General features: G+C 37.4%; 1 protein-coding gene across 1 annotated transcript in view; it reads right to left on the bottom strand.

Moving 5' to 3' along the window:
- Positions 1-13,189: 13,189 nt before the first annotated feature.
- LRMDA (leucine rich melanocyte differentiation associated) overlaps positions 13,190-16,081 on the bottom strand; it is a 1,129,276-nt gene continuing 1,126,384 nt past the window's right edge. Inside the window, exon 8 of the mRNA XM_090279486.1 lies at positions 13,190-13,566. The gene's annotated coding sequence lies outside the window, so the exon portion shown is untranslated. The remainder of the gene's footprint in view (positions 13,567-16,081) is intronic.

The raw sequence follows: 16,081 nt of genomic DNA, 5'->3' as shown, positions 1-16,081 counted from the left end.
TTTAATTTATCCTGTTCATTTGCATAAACACAACAAGAGCAGCAAATGATCACTTATGATCTTTAGTTCTGCTTTGCTGGAACTTACGCAAGGAACATTTAGGGTGACCTTCAGTCTGCCCTTCAGGGCACAGAAGCTGAGCCACATACATGGCATTCAGCCTTGCCTGTAAACACCTGTCTTTTCCAGGTCCTCCTGGTTTTCCATTGTGCCTTAAAGTCCCTTCTAGCCATCTTTCAGGAAAACAACCTTCATTCCTTCCCTGGAAAGATTGCTATGGACCGCTCATCCATCCAAGGTACCAGGCCTTTTATCTCGTGGGCTTTTATTACCTTTGAAAGCCAGTCCCAGTTGCTCAGGGCTTTTTGGTAACAACCAAAGTCCAAGCATGTCTCCTTTAGGCATGACATTCCAGTCAAAGTCTTAGTCAAAAAAATCGTTATTAACAACTGGTCTTATTAGTTTTATGCAAAGAAACTTAGGTCATTACTTACTTCTTTAGAATGCCAAATTCTGGAGAGATCAGATGGGGAGAAAATATATACAGTGTGAAGGAAAAACCTTGTCCTTCTAATATTCACTGAACTTGCATTTCTATTCTTTATATTTTTATTTTTCCCCCCACTAAGAATTTTTCTGTTTGTTTGTTTTTCCATTACAGTTGTCTCACTTTTTCCCCCCTCTTGCTTCTCTGCACCCTGTCCCTCCCTTCTCCCACATTCAGTCCCCACCCAGTTGTCCATGTCCATGGGTCATTTATACATGCTCTTTGACTAGACCCTTCCCCTTCTTACCACTTCTCTCCCTCCCATCTCCCCCTTTGTTACTGTTAGTTTATTCCTCGTTTACATACCTCTGGTTCAATTTTGCTCATTTGTTTGTGTTGTTCATTAGTTTCCTTTAACAGGTGATAGCATAAGGTAATCTTCTTTTGTTGCCTGGCTTATTTCGCTAAGCATAATTCTCTCTAGTTCCACCCATGTTGTTGCAAATGGTAGAAGTTCCTTCTTTCTTTCAGTACTTATTCATTGTCATTTTCCCCCTTTGTACTCGTGTTCCTCTCTGTCTCTCTCTGTTTATTCATCTTCTTAAAGCAGACCCTTTAGCATCTCTTGCAATACTGGTTTGGTGGAGATGTATTCTTTTAACCTTCTTTTGTCTTGGAAACTCCTTATTTCACCTTCCATTTTGAATGAGAGCCTTGCTGGGTAGAGTATTCTTGGTTGTAGGCCTTTGTTTTTCATTACTTGGAATATATTTTGCCATTCCCTTCTGGCTTGTAGTGTTTCTGCTGAGAAATCTGATGATAGCCTTATTGGAGCTCCTTTGTATGTTATTAGTTGTTTCTCTCTTGCTGCTTTTAGGATTCTCTGTCTTTGAATGTTGGCATTTTAATTATGATGTGTCTTGAAGTGGGCCTGTTGGGGTTCATCTTCATTGGGACCCTCTGTGCTTCCTGGACTTGCATGATTCTTTCTCTCTTCATGTTAGGGAAGTTTTCTGTCATTAGTTTTTCAAAGAGGCTTTCTATCCCTTGCTCTTCTTCTTCTCCTTCTGGAATTCCTATGATACGGATATTATTATGTTTCATGTTGTTCTGCAGCTGTCTTAGAGCCTCTTCAGTCTTGTTCAGCCTTTTTTCATTTTGTTGCACTGTCTGTGAGTTTTTGTCTATGTTGTCCTTCAGCTCGCTGATCCGATTTTCTGCTTCCTCTAGCCTGTTTTTAATTCCTTCTACTGTGTTCTTCAATTCAGAGATCATATTCTTCATTTCCTCCTGGCTCTTATTGATAGCTTCCATGTCCTTTTTGATGCTGGTATAATTCTCAGTAAGTTCCTTATAGTTCTTCTGAAGTTCACTGTAGTTTTTCTGGAGTTCTTTGTAGTTTCCGCTGAGCTCATTGAGCTTCTCCATAATCCGTGCTTTCAATTCCATATCTGATAGTTGGCTCCCCTCTATTTCATTTAGCACTCTTTCTGGGGACTCTACCTTTCCTTTCGATGGGGTGTTGTTTCTCTGTCTCCCCATTTTTGTGACTCCTATTGTTTGTTGGTGCTTCTTAGAATGATCTGCACTTCCTGGATCTGCCCCTGGTGGCGTCAGATCCTGTACCAGTCTGGGCCTAGGCAGCCTGTTGGAGACTACCAGGGATCTCCTGCCTTTGTCTGGCTTCTTAGTTGTTAATCTATTCAATCTGTGATTAGCCTTCAGGCTTAAGGACCGTGGGTGTGGCAGCTTAATTCCTGTAGGCAGGGCCTTTGCTTCCCCTCAGGCTGACGCCACTTGGCCAGGAATGGTCTGCCTGCAGTGTGGGGGTGAGTCAGCCCTGGGACCCGGCCGGCCGCTTCCCCAGCTCTCCCCTCAAAGCCACCACACCAAACTCTCCCCAAGCATCTCCAGTCCTCTCTGCCTTTCCTCCGCTTGAGCCCAGGGTAAGTGGGGGCCAAAATATTTTTGTATGTGATCCGCTTAAGAGCTCTTTTTCTCCAGCTGTTTCTCTCTGGCTAGCAAGAAACCCTGTGGCTTTTCGCTTTTCACAGCTGATACTATTTTACTTTCCACTCTGTTGCTGTAGGCTGGGAAGCACAGCTGGGGGTTTAGACCCTGCCCTTCTCAGGGGGGGATCCCCAGCTCCTGAGCTGTTTCTCAGTCCCTTCAGCTGCCACCCGTGTGAGCCCAGCCAGCCCTTCCGCGTCTCTGCACTCCCTACCGGTCACGTTGTGATGTAGCGGCCTTTTCTGTCTCTCCGTGGTTATAAGACTTCTCTCCAGCTGGTGTTCGGTTGGTTATTCCAGATGATTTCTCCAAAATTACGTTGTAAATCCAGACTAGTTCTGGGAGGAAGTTTGTGTAGCTTCCACTTACTCCTCCGCCATCTTGTTTCTCCTATATGTGTAATTTTGATGCAGCAAAGATATTTTAAATGGGAAAGAAAGAATCCTAACCCTAAAAGTGAGTATTAAAAATTAGATTATATAGAATTAAGTATGTTTGCTCATGCAAAGACACAGTTAAGAGAGTAAAAAAGCAAGTTAAGAAGACAATTGCACCATATAAATTTTACAAAGACCAAAGTAAATAATAGTTAATAGGATATTGAAAAACAAGTTAGGGTTTTACTATATTTTATATGAAAACTTAATAAATCTATAGTAATTAAAACTGCTGACATAAGGATAGAACAAAATTTATAATATAGAATTAATGTGGGGTGGGATGTTTCCATCTTTTTTTACATTAAAAAAGTTCAATTCTTATTTCATGTCAATATGCCATAATCATACTAATACAGTGTATTAAAGACAGAATAAAAAGAAGAGTTCAAATAAAAAAAACATATGAAACTATCTTTACAAACTCATAAATCAAAAGGATTTCTTAAGATACAGATTTCAAGGAAAAATAGATGAATTCAACTATACTAAAAATTTCTGTATTACAGAAGATAGCATACAAAATGTTATACAACTAGATATAGAATTAAGAACAATACTTGCAACACATAAAACTGACAGTAATTCAGAAACAGCATATGTCAAGCACTCTTAAGAATCAATAAGAGAAAGAAAAACATCAACCCAGTAGAAAAATGGGCAAAAGATATGTAATAAATCATAAAAAGAGAAATATAGAAGATCATTAGACATTTGAAAATATGTTCAATATCACTAGTAATCAGTTCTCAGGAAAGTGTAAAATAATCCAGTATTAAGGTACCAAATTATGTTTATTAAATGGCAGATCATTGCCCTGACCATTGTGGCTCAGTGGGTTGAGTGTCATCTGGCAAAGTGAAAGGTCATCAGTTTGGTTTGATTTCTGGTCTGGGTGCCATTGAGAGGCAACAAATCAATGTTTCCCCACATTGATGTTTTTCTCCTTCTCTTTCTCCCTCCATTTCCCTCTCTCTAAAAATAAGTAAGTAAAATCTTTTATAAAAAATGATAAGATTTTTTAAAATGGCAGCCTGGCATGAAATAAGGATTGACATTTTTTTTAACATGGAATAACATTTCTCTTCCCCATTAATTACAGATTATTTATTCTGTTCCATTTAATGTTTATTAAATGAGAAAATATGAAAAAGTATGACAACATGGACTGCTTATAAGGATGTAAATTAATAGGCAGTATAAAATAGTCCTGGTGGTAGTATAAAATTTCTCTAGATATTTGGAAATAGCAAATAAAGTTAAAGACTTACACAGTCCACATATGAATCAAAATTCACCAATGAATCAATATCATAAAGAAATCTTCACACATGTCAAGACTATAAATGAACAAGAAAATTTGCTATTTTCCCTAGTGAAAAACTGAAAACTTAATATCCATCAATAGCAAAAACCTAGAAATTATTGAATTACATGTATTGACATTGACAAATCTTGTAAAAGTAATGCTGGACAAAAAAAAAAAAAGCAAAACACAGAATATAAATTTAGTATAATAGCATTTAAATAAATCTGAAAGTCTGCAAAATATTATACTATATATTTCTTGTGTACATACATATGAAAGAATGCCATAAAAGCATATATAGGAATTATAAACTCCAAATTAAGGACAGTAGATTTCTTTTGTGGAAGAGTATTGGGAAATAGAATGTGGGAAGGGCACATATGGTGATGTAAAAGTTTATGTTTTATTTTATTGGATAAAGACATTCCAAGTAAATCAAAATGTTAAAAATTTGATGAATTTGAGTTTTATTAAATCAAACTTGTTATGTGTCTTTCTCTACTCTTAAAAGACATTTTGTGATAAAATATACAAAGAAATACTGATTGAGAATGAAAAAAAAATAAATCAATGATTTCTATAATAGACAGTAGATTATGTCTATCAACATAGGAAAAAAAACAAGACTTAAGAATGTAATTAGGAGTCAAGTTGTTCTTCAAATAGAAAAGCAATGTGAAAATATTTTTAAATGTGACAGAATTTGAGTATATAGCACCCTTTAGTTCATTATCTCTTTTTGGGATGGGAATGAAACTACCCAATGATAAAATTTGGTCTATGTAGTAGTAAAAGGAGTATAGTATTCAATGTCAGAAGCCAGTAGCTCAATGACTAAATTTTGCTAATAGATGAAATTATGATATTGGCATGCAAAGAACTCAGAGAATGCATCACTGAAGTTCTTTCTTGAGAAAAGCACTCTAGGATCAAATCTAATGAAGCAGGAAAAATCAGAACAAAATATGCAGAAATGGAGAAGTTCCAGAAGAATGACTGGAGGCAAGCAGTAAATTAATTCAAACAAAAAGCTAAGATGATTATACTCTGGCTATTATGATTACAAAAGGTAAATGTTGTAATGCCTGGAAAAGAAATTTGGGTGGTAAGAGTAGGGGTCTGTCAGGAATTATAAAAGGGCTGCTTACTTAACTACCTTAGTATAAACTCAGTCACTACTGATTAAAAGTAAAGTAAAATTTTAAGAAGTATAATAAAGCCACAATCTCTTAAACTTTGCAGTTCTTAATTGTTTGACCTTGGATAATATAGACATTCATATCTATATATATATCTGTGTGGTAAAGAAATAACTGAAATTAAGCATTTCACTTAATTTTTGTTGTTTATCTTTGTTGTTAAAATGAAATAAAGTTACATTTAATGTTTTATTAAATGATATGGATAGCATAATTCTGTTTTAGTAAGATTTTTTTCCCATCCATCCATCCATATATGTGGATCAAGAACAATCTAGAAGAATGTCATCTAATTTTATGAGCGATATATAATTATTATGATTTTAGATATTATTATTTTTTAATTTTTTTGTTTTGGTTGTGTTTTTCAGTCTTCTTTATGCTTTGCCTTATTTGAAAAATTTACAATGAATACACATAATTTTAAAAAACAAACTATAAAACATTATTTGAAAAATCAAAATGGGGACACATGTAGGAGTTTTTTTTTTTAATGTAAGAAAACTGACAGGTCTGGATGTCTGTTTGACTATAGGGATGGAAAGACGAGGAAAACTTAAGAATCCTGTTGAGATTTAGAGGCTGGGCCGCCAGGAGAGTAAAAGAACCACAGACAGAATAGAGCACCCAGCAGAAAACACAATAGATGGGAGAAACACATTCCTTCAACCTAGGATATATGTGTCTCAGGAATTGTCAGTATAGAGATGCAAAATTCGAGGCTGGAAGTTAGAACTACTTAAGAAGACATATATAAGAGTAAACATTGTAGAAATGTGAACTGAAGTCATGAAAAAGAGTAAGATTCCGGGAGTGGTTTGTGCGTAGGGTGGGCCCATGGGTCCTGACATGTGCTGACGCCATTACTGCTTTCAGGTAGGCCCCTCAGAAAGAAGATACTCTGTTAAAAGGGTCATCTGCAGCCACTAAGCACAAAACCAGGGCAGAAAGTGGCTAAAGTTAAGATGTAGCAGCACATGTGGCCTGGACTTCCCTTGACACTTTACAGTGCAGGTTGCAATTAATATACCTACTAAGGGCCCCTGCCATTTTCAGGTTTCAGGCTCTACTTGGGTCACTGTGACTCCGGAATTCTCTTTCCACTTCAGCATTGACAGTTGGCATTTGGAGAGGGAGACAGTCCCACCACAGTTGATTTATCACTTTGCCTGAGGCTCCAAAAATTTTTCAGACTCAGAGCCTGTATGTGCCACTGAGTTTTTTATCAGATAATTATTTGTTAGGCTTTTTTTAATGAATGCATTTACAAAGTCCTTATGTTCTTTGAAAATGCTTAACTACAAGCCACTGTATTGCATTAAGAATTATTAAATAAATACATCCCTGTTAAGTAGGCTGGAAGGCCAGGCTAAAGGCTACACACACAGCTGCTCTCATCCATCATGCCTTAATGCCAGTTAACCATCACTTAGAGGCTGCAGTTAACCAAGCTGGGCTCTCCCACCAGGTGATCTTGGTTACCACCTGTTACTTTGGCTGAATGAGAGGCCTAGCCATGGATTTTTATTTAGCAGAAATATTTGACTTTGGCAGACTGTTAAAAGAAGAAATATTTCAAAATAATGCAACAGAGCAATATTTATGAAACTATTTGCACAGTGTAACTGAGAAGCTAGCTAGTTTTCCTCTCTCATTATAAATCACTCTTCAGCTGGGTCAGAAAAGGAGGTTTGCCAAATATTTAAATCCTGAAGTATCTGCTGCAGATATTATTATATTAAAGAAACCAGAGTAATCAGGAATTACTGGTATAGGAAAATGCTGGCAGCACAAAAATCACATGCAGAAATGTGGAAAAGGACTGGAAGACTAAAACCCTGGACTTGGAGGGCAATACAGAGAACAAAGCAAGGGAGCAAGCAAACCCACACCAAACCAACATGACCAGTCTTGCCTCAACTGCACCTTCCCCAGCTGGAGCATACTCACTTTGGGTAACTGGTCCTATGTTATTGTGGCTTGGCAACATCACTTGATCGGGGAAGGATGTTTTTAAGTTTCCTGAACACTTCCCACTGGCTCTGTCCATTTGTAGTTACCATTCTGGAATCGGGGCATGACAAGGATTGAAACTGACATACGCCAAACTCTGCATGTCCTGGAGCCAGCCTCGATGGCTCTGCCACTGTCACGTCAAGCTCCATCACTTCCAGCCACTCAGTGCCTGCGCCCAAGACACCTGTCAGAAACTTTCAAGTGTCTGCTCATTTCTTTATCCAGATTGTCTGCCTGGCCAGGACAAGGAAGGAATGACCTTTGGGATGAGGGAAAAAGGGGCAGTGCCTTCCTGTTTCTGCCTCCTCCAGCTGTCAGTTTGGGTTTTCTCTCAACATATCGAAGTTTAGACCCAGTCGCCTTGTCATTTAGAAATGCACGCAGTGGTAATCAGGTTTGCAAACAATGTGGGGAAGAGTGAACTTGAACAAATCTCCTTAGAGAGTGATGTACTGTGAAGAAATTAAGCAAACAAAAGAGGCATGGCGTGAGGCTCTCTCTGCCCTTTGGAAACGGGCTGCTTTGGAAGATGAGTGGATGCACTCAAGTCATCTGCATGTATGGATTCCTTTGCATTATATTTCTTGTTTCATTAAAGTGGAATAATTTGGTGTATGAGTTATCCAAAGTAGCAGAGGTTTCCTTGGTGGGAGTTTTCAGTTTCTATTACTTCTCTTTCTCTTCTTTTTAATTACCCTTTCATTTTAATAAAGGATGGAGGGGCAAAAAAATGGCTTGAATTAAAGCCAAACCTTCACAGTGTTGCAAGGTCTGTATGGATGCTTGTCTGTGATTCACTCTTCTCATTAACATAATTTGTAAATTAACATAATATGTAAACGACAACGTGCTGCTGCTTGTCCATCCACATTTTTCCCAGTGGCTTTAACAGGTAGTACCAGGATTCTTCCTCCTGCCTTTTACCAGGACACAATGAGTGTTTTGTTTTTCCTTACTCCGTCTGAGTTTTATAACACTGTAAACATATGCCACAGAGTAAAACTGTGTCATTCTCCTGCTTCATCTCTCACCAGTTTCCAGTGCATTTAAACTCTGGCTTTTGCCACCAAAATCCCTCTCAAAACTTGTGTATTTTCTTTTATGTTATTCTATTTCATTTACATCAGGGATGTGCCTTCTCAAAGCAGAGCACTCAGGTGGGGCTGAAGGGCCTGACTTCTGGTGGGGCAGCACCACATCAACTGTACCAGAGTCTTCATCATTGCTGAGCTGTCCTGTGATGTCTGTGAACACAGATGCAATAGAACGTGCTGGCTTTGGGGTGAGACATGACATTTAATCCCAGTTCTACCCCAACCCTCCCCTAAGCCTTGGGCTAATGACCACCATTTTTTGTTTCTGTTCCTGGGTATATGAAGGGAAGAGAGAATCATGATTTGCCTCACTCATGAGACCTTCTGAGGCTCAAATGTAATGATGGTCATGAAATTATTTTGAAAGCAATAAAGGGTGTATCAGTACCAAAAGTGGGGAAGGGTTTGGATAATAGTACAAATATATCTTCTAAATTCTGTGAATGGGGTTCTATGACCTGGCTTTTCCTCACCAATCACACAGAAGCAAATGGACCCAGGAGTCATGCTTGTATGGGGATGGTGCCGACTAAATTCTGGAAAGCCAGGGAAGGAGTGGAGACATACGGCTCAAGTAAGGAAGTTGTAGATGTTCTGTATGCTTTAATTGTACTCGGTTATAAGAGGAGTTTGCAAAAGCTTCCGTGTAACTTGCCCAAAGTAAGAGAACTATTTGTGCTGAGAAATGAAAGCCTAAGAAGATGACCATAGGGTAATAGTGAAAGTGGGTGAGTTGTTCAGGCTGTGGAAATTGGAGGAGGAAGGGGAGATAAATCCATAACTCTGCAAGGCTCCAGAGGGGCAGGACAAAAGGGCTTGTCAACAGCAATGTTCATCTTCTCAGGCCGGCATTTGCTCCTTTCAGCCCACGTCCTGGGAAGCACAGCTTAGAGTACCAGGGACCTTGGGACAGGAAAGCAAACCCATGAAGCAGATTTTCCCTCCATGTCCAGGTGTCTAACATCAAGTAACACCAGCCCTTACAGCATGTTAGATTCCAAGGGGAGGAAAGAATGTGCTCGGAAGGATGTGAACAGTTCTCAGGCTGACATCTGGGAATTGGCCCTTCAGACAAAACTTTCTAGGCCTTTGGCAAATGCACATGGCCACAAGGCCTTAAGCGTGGACAAGTAGGTCACCATGGAAGGAGGCACTTGCACCCACACATCCTGCAGCTGACAAGAGTGATGGACTCAGTGCCTCTCCCATGCTCAGAAAATTGAGAAGGTCAGTCTTCAGAAGTAGAAACTTTGGCCACCCCAAGGGAGAGTGAATATGATGTGGGAATTTGGGATCCAGCCTTTGTGTGTGCAGCACTGCCTCTCTTGGATCTCTTTGCATGATGCCTGCCTGCCTGCCTGCCTGCAGGACATACATTTTGCATAGTGTCCTGGTTGCCAGGAGGTAGGTATACTCACAGGAGCAGAGTACCGCTACTGTGCAACCAGCAAACAGGCTGTAGTACACTCTTGGTTGGTGCCATTCCACATACTTGAATTTCATTTTACTCAACAATAAAGCTTATATTTGGGACCCTATCTGACTCCTATGTTTATTTTTTATTGCTTTGATTCCTGGACAGAAGAATAATTCAAAATCTTAAAAGGAGACTCTTGCTAGCAAATCAAATGGGTCCTTTCTCTGGCAACTTATGGGGAAGGTTAGAGAACATTGACATCATAAATAGAACTGTGGGAAGTGATTAAAAGTGAATCATAGCGAAACCCTCAAGGGCAATGCATGATTATAAACTGCGCATTGACCTTGTAATAATTCTCCCCACAATCCTAGTAGGGACTAAACTACGGCATATTGGAAACAACTTGTGTTAGAGATAGGAGCTTATGCTAACACCTACAAATAAAATTTAGTAAGTATAATTGCAAAATTGTAAACTTAGTTCTAAAAAATACGCTTCACAAATATGCAATGAGAGAGGATAGCTACACCTAAAAGGAGATATGCTAAATGTAAAGAAAATTAGGGTTTGCCAGTGACCTCTATGATTATAAATGTGAATGCCAAGCAGAACTTCAAATTCAGAGATTAGAGTCCCATCCTAGCTGCCCTGGTGGAATCACTCCAAGAATTTTAAGGCCAAGTTGAATGTGACACTTTGAGTGGGATGCAGGAAGAACTAGAGACAATGCAGGATGGTGAGGGGAAGGGACCATGAGCACCGAAGACTGTGGTTATAGCTCCTGGAGAAAGGAGGCATGATGGCTATTTTTAAATATCCAAGTGCTGCTCACATGGAAGAGGTAGCTAATACGGCCATAACAGGACCAAATGGTGAATATAAGGAAGAATTTCCTAACAATTAGATCTAGTTGGACAAAAAGGCCTCCTACATAGTGAGTTCTTAGTTATCAGAGTATAGTAATCAGGGCTCACATATTAAGTAAGAATTGAATGGGTTTAGGTATTATATAGGTATCCATGTCTGATATACTGTGATTCTAGTAATAACTCATATTATACTTATCTAGCACAGCCTTGAATTGTTATAACTCTCTAATTCTAAATGTGGATTCTCTTCTCTTGCCTTACTACTAGTTCACTCACAGAGGCTAATTTACTCTCTTTTACTTCAGCATAAATGTTTACTGAATAACGGAATAGCAGTTACTCAACTGTTTTTGATTATGGTGATGAGAGGCTCAATAGTATTTGATTAATAAACAACAAAGAATATTAAACATTAGTAGAGGTGTTTTTTTCTCATACTGTTTATTAACACAAACAATTCTTCCTAATTTGATAACAATATTTCTCTTAAATGGTCTTTACATAAGAGTTGAACACAATATGATGAGCAGCCTTAAAGCTTCTCCTTGCTTGAAAAGGAGAAACACAGTTCACATTTTGCAAAGGATGCTCTCATCTATTATTTCTTTATAGTCCTCAAAATAACACCATGAGGTTGACACTTTCCAAATGAGGAAACAAGGCCCAGAGATAAAAAGGGACTTGCTCACAGACGCAAAGTCAGTAAGTAGCAGAGCCTGAACCAAGGACAAGGTCCATTAATTCTAAATTGCATGCTCTTTCCACTGTATGTCAAATGACTTGAACAAAGGTCCTACGTGAAAAGAAGAAAGGTTGTGTGCCTCCATCTGGTTAAGTTGGTCAGACCCATCTACTCCTCATTTCCCCATGTGCCTCTCTCTTCCCAGTGCCCTGCATTCAGTAAGCCAGTTGTTCAAGGGGATATGGCTTTGGTTTGCCTGGATGCTGAGCTGATGGTGATACTATGTGAATAGGACCACGACATAACTTGTCTTTATAAATATCCATTCCTTGCAGGCTTGTGAAACTACTTGCTTGAAGTCTGAGTTTGTTTGGCAGGGAGACAGGGACAAGGCAGGTCTCAGCTGGCAGTCACCCTAGGCTAGTCCATTGCAAGGCACCTCACTTAAAGGAGTGCTGGAAGCTGGTGCGGTGGTTTAATACCAGGACTGCCAGCAGCTCCCACCTTGTGACCTGGAACTGCAAGGTAATCTGTGAAGAGAGGCTTTGAAATATCATCAGACATGCTCTGAGGGTATGCTTGCTGCTGCTTAAATATTTTGAAAAAGGGACATCTATTACATGCGTTCAGCATTCTCCTTTCCTCTTTCATCACATCTTCTCTCACTGTTTTCTTTCTTCTTGAGAAAGCAGCCAAAAAATAACAAGTTCTGATAATAATTAGATGAAGTTCCCTCACAATAATGTATTTAATAAACACGAGCACGTACAATGTGCCTGATGCCGGGCTAAGGAAAATATAGAGCTGAAAATTGCTGTTTATGCAATCAATGAGTTACAGTTTGGTGGGTAAGAGAGCAATTAGATGAACAGGTTAAATAGAAAGTTACTAGTACTATTACTGAGGTATTATAAGATGCTATAATTGATATTACTGAAGAAATTATCAGAAGCAGTGGAATATAAATGATAATGTATAAATAAATTTTTAAGAACTTTTCCAAACAGAATAAGAATGGGTCTACAAAAGCCTCACTACATATCAGGTAAATTCATAAAAAGAGACAAACTTTTAATATCTTTAAAAATCTTATATTTTTAGCAATATTTTTAGTTTGAATAAAAATTTATAGACAAAGCAAATAGTGATCATTTCTGGAGTAAAACTTCCCTTCTTTAGGGTCTTAATTATTGCTTAAATACTTTGGGGGTTGGGATGACATACACAGATTTATTAGGAGCTTTGGATCTGGGACAAATTTGCATAGTTTCCTCCCTGCTATGGCCACCAAGTGTCCATTATGATTACATAGTTCACTATAGAACAATGCAATGCCATTTTTAACACTTTATATTTTCCCTGGAGTTTCTAGTTGCCTTTATTTTATTCTTGAGGTACTTTTTCATATTCTTCAGGCACAGATATCCTCCTGGTTTTTCCTTTGATAATTCTCTTGAATTAAGTTCACTGTTTCTTTGTAGTCCCCCTCACAATATTTCCATTACAGATCATTGCCCAGAATATAATCACATGGTCAACTAAATGCAAAAATAAAATTCAGTTTGTCATTAATTGCCATATATCCTCAAGTAGCTTTCTGCATCAATTTGGATTAGCTGTAGCTGCATATAAAAAATAATCAACAATAAATCTTACTTAAGCAAGATTACATTTTATTTTTCTATTACAAGGGAAAATTTGAAAGTACAGAGTGGATATGGTGAGCATATTGTCATCAAGACATAGTTTCCATCTTTCTTTTTTATTATCCTTCATTGTGGTTTTCATTGTCAAGGATGCCAAGGAAGCCAAAATGAATGTTAGAGCTTTAGCTACCATGCTTACAAATTAGAAGAAATAATAAGAAAACAATCTCTCTCTTTTATGGATATATCTTTGAAGTCCCTTTACAACACATCGACTATAAATTATTGGACAGAACTTGGTCTATAGGCATACATAGTTGCAAGGGATGCTGAGGAATGTAATTTTCTTTAGCTCAGTTGGAACGTGTCTAAGTAAAAACTGTTTTCCATTGCCAACCTAGGGGGGGAAAAAAAGAGTTGATCATTGCAGGGAACAGATTTCCATCACTTTCATCTTAAAATATATTTTCTTTGAGCTCACATTTGTTTCATATTTTGGCACAGTATAAAATTCCAAGTTGAAAACAATTTTCATTAGAACTTTGAAAGGACTTTTGTACCATAATCTAACATTTACTTTAATGATAGCAGGTTAGTCCTCCAGAGGTGTCACACTTATCTGATTTATTTATTTGGTCTCTGCAAGCATTTAATTCTTTATCCTTAATGTTTTGAAATTCAACAATAATTTTTCCATTTATTTTCATTTATCATATCCTTTACCTCTTCAAAATGAGGTTCCATTATTTCTTTGATTCTTTTCATTTACTTCTCATATATCTTCCTTCTCTAGCTTCTATTCTTTGATGGTTAGGTCTCTTAAATAAGTCTTGTGTCACTTTTCTTTTCTGTCATATTTCTGTCTCAACTTATTTCCATTTTATTTTACAGAGAAATGTATCCCAGAATTTTTTTTTCTTTATCTTTCAACCCAAGTTTTCTACTGAACTTTTGTTTAGGCAGATTATTTTAGTCATCAAGATCTCATTCTTCCTGGCTGCTGTGGCTCAGTGGATTGAGCATCGACCTGCAAGCCAAGTGTCGCTGGTTTGATTCCCAGTCAGGGCACATGACTAGGTTGCACGTCAGGTCCCCAGTTGGGGGCGCGAGTGAGAGGCAACCACACAGTGATGTTTCTCTTTCTCTCTTTCTCCTTTCCCCTCTCTCTAAAAATAAAATAAAACAAACAAATAAATAAATAAATAAATTATAGTTTTTAAAAAGATCTCATTCTTGTTCTTTGAATCTTCCTTTTTCATAGCATCTTATTACATTGTGAATGGAGCATGAGGTAACATGCTTCTATGTATATGTATATCAATTGATGCTTTTATTATTTAATATCTCCATTTCCTTTAAAACCTTTTTTATTTGTTAGAATCAATTTCATGTCATATTTTATTCTTCAAATATTTAGTTATTCTTGGCTTTCCATTTATATTTAATAATTAAAACAGGTAAGAATTTCAGTTAACATAGTTTATGAGAGGAACTCTCACCACACCCATACACAAACACACACTTGATCTTGAAAGTAGGAAAGTAAAATCTGCAGCTTTCAAAAAAAGAAAGAAACTCAAAGCCATAGCTGGGTATGAAAATAAAAGGAAAGTGGCTCCAGGAGCATCAAACTTGGTTATAAGATAAATACCTAGGGAATAAGGTTTTAGGATCAAGGCTCTTAAGCACAATAAACTGATCCTGAGCTGAATAAGGCCCTGAGCCTGGAAAGATAGACATGAGATCCAAAGAACTCCTCTGAATAGTATGTGATAAAAGATTCTTCCATACATAATTGGAAACCCAAGTCTAGGCCCTGGGAGATAGGAGTTAGAATTCACACTCTACTCCTAGGAAAGAAATAACAAGCAGAAAATAAGCATGGTATCTGCTGTGGAACTGGTGATACCCACAGGGTCTTAGCAAAAGCAAATTCAAAATTGCCCAATAGAATTATTCTATAGAATAGAGGATCAAGTGCTGTCTTGGCAAAAAAAAAAAAGGCAATAAAAAGAAGGAGGAGAGGAGGAGGAGGAGGAGGAGGGGAATTATAAAAAAATTATAATGAGATTCAGCAGGTACAAGAAACAGAAAAATTAAACCCTGTAACTCTATAGGTAGTGAACCAAGTTGAAAATAACTTTAAAAAAAGGCAAATCTGTAAAATATGAATTTCTAAAAATAAAAAAATATAGCTAATTTTTTTCAATTTTGATACAAACTATAAACCCACAGGTTTAAGGAGCACAACAAACTCCAAACAGAATAAAACAAAAGAAATCACACCACAGCAATCATAATGAAGTTGCTAAAAGTCAGCGATAAAGACAACAGCTTAAAAACTGCAAGAAAAGAAAGACACATTAAACACAGAGTAATGAGATTAGAATGACCACAGATTAGAAATGATGCCAGAGAGAGCACAGTGAAGTGACATATTTAATGTGCTAAAAGAAAAAAATATCAACCTCCAACTCTATATCCAGTAAAAAATATTCTTCAGAAACAAAGGTGAAATAAGGCCATTTCTAAAAATGCTAATGCTGAGAGATTGTATTGCAAACAATACCACACTACCAGAAATGTTAAAGAAAGTTTTTCGTGCTAAAGAATAATGTTTCGAAAAATACCCTTGAATTTACACCATGAAACAAAGAATACTGAACAAAAATTGCAAATATGGAAATTAGAAATATATGTATATAAAGCTTTTTACTTTTTCTTAAAATTTCTTTAAAATATAATTGACTGTTTAAATTAAAAATGTATTATGCATTTTATAACTACATAGAAATAAGATATATCACAATAACAGTACAAAGGATAATGAGGGGAATGGAAGCATCCTGTGTTAAGGTAAGATATTGTACTGGAAGTAAATATTAATTAATGACAAACTGCCATAAGTTGAA

The sequence above is a fragment of the Furipterus horrens genome, unplaced genomic scaffold, assembly GCF_987537825.1.
Source record: "Furipterus horrens unplaced genomic scaffold, mFurHor1.1.pri manual_scaffold_5, whole genome shotgun sequence".
In the NCBI taxonomy this organism is placed as follows: domain Eukaryota; kingdom Metazoa; phylum Chordata; class Mammalia; order Chiroptera; family Furipteridae; genus Furipterus; species Furipterus horrens.
The sequence above is the reverse complement of the archived record's forward strand: the minus strand, read 5'-3'. Positions and strand labels throughout refer to the sequence as shown.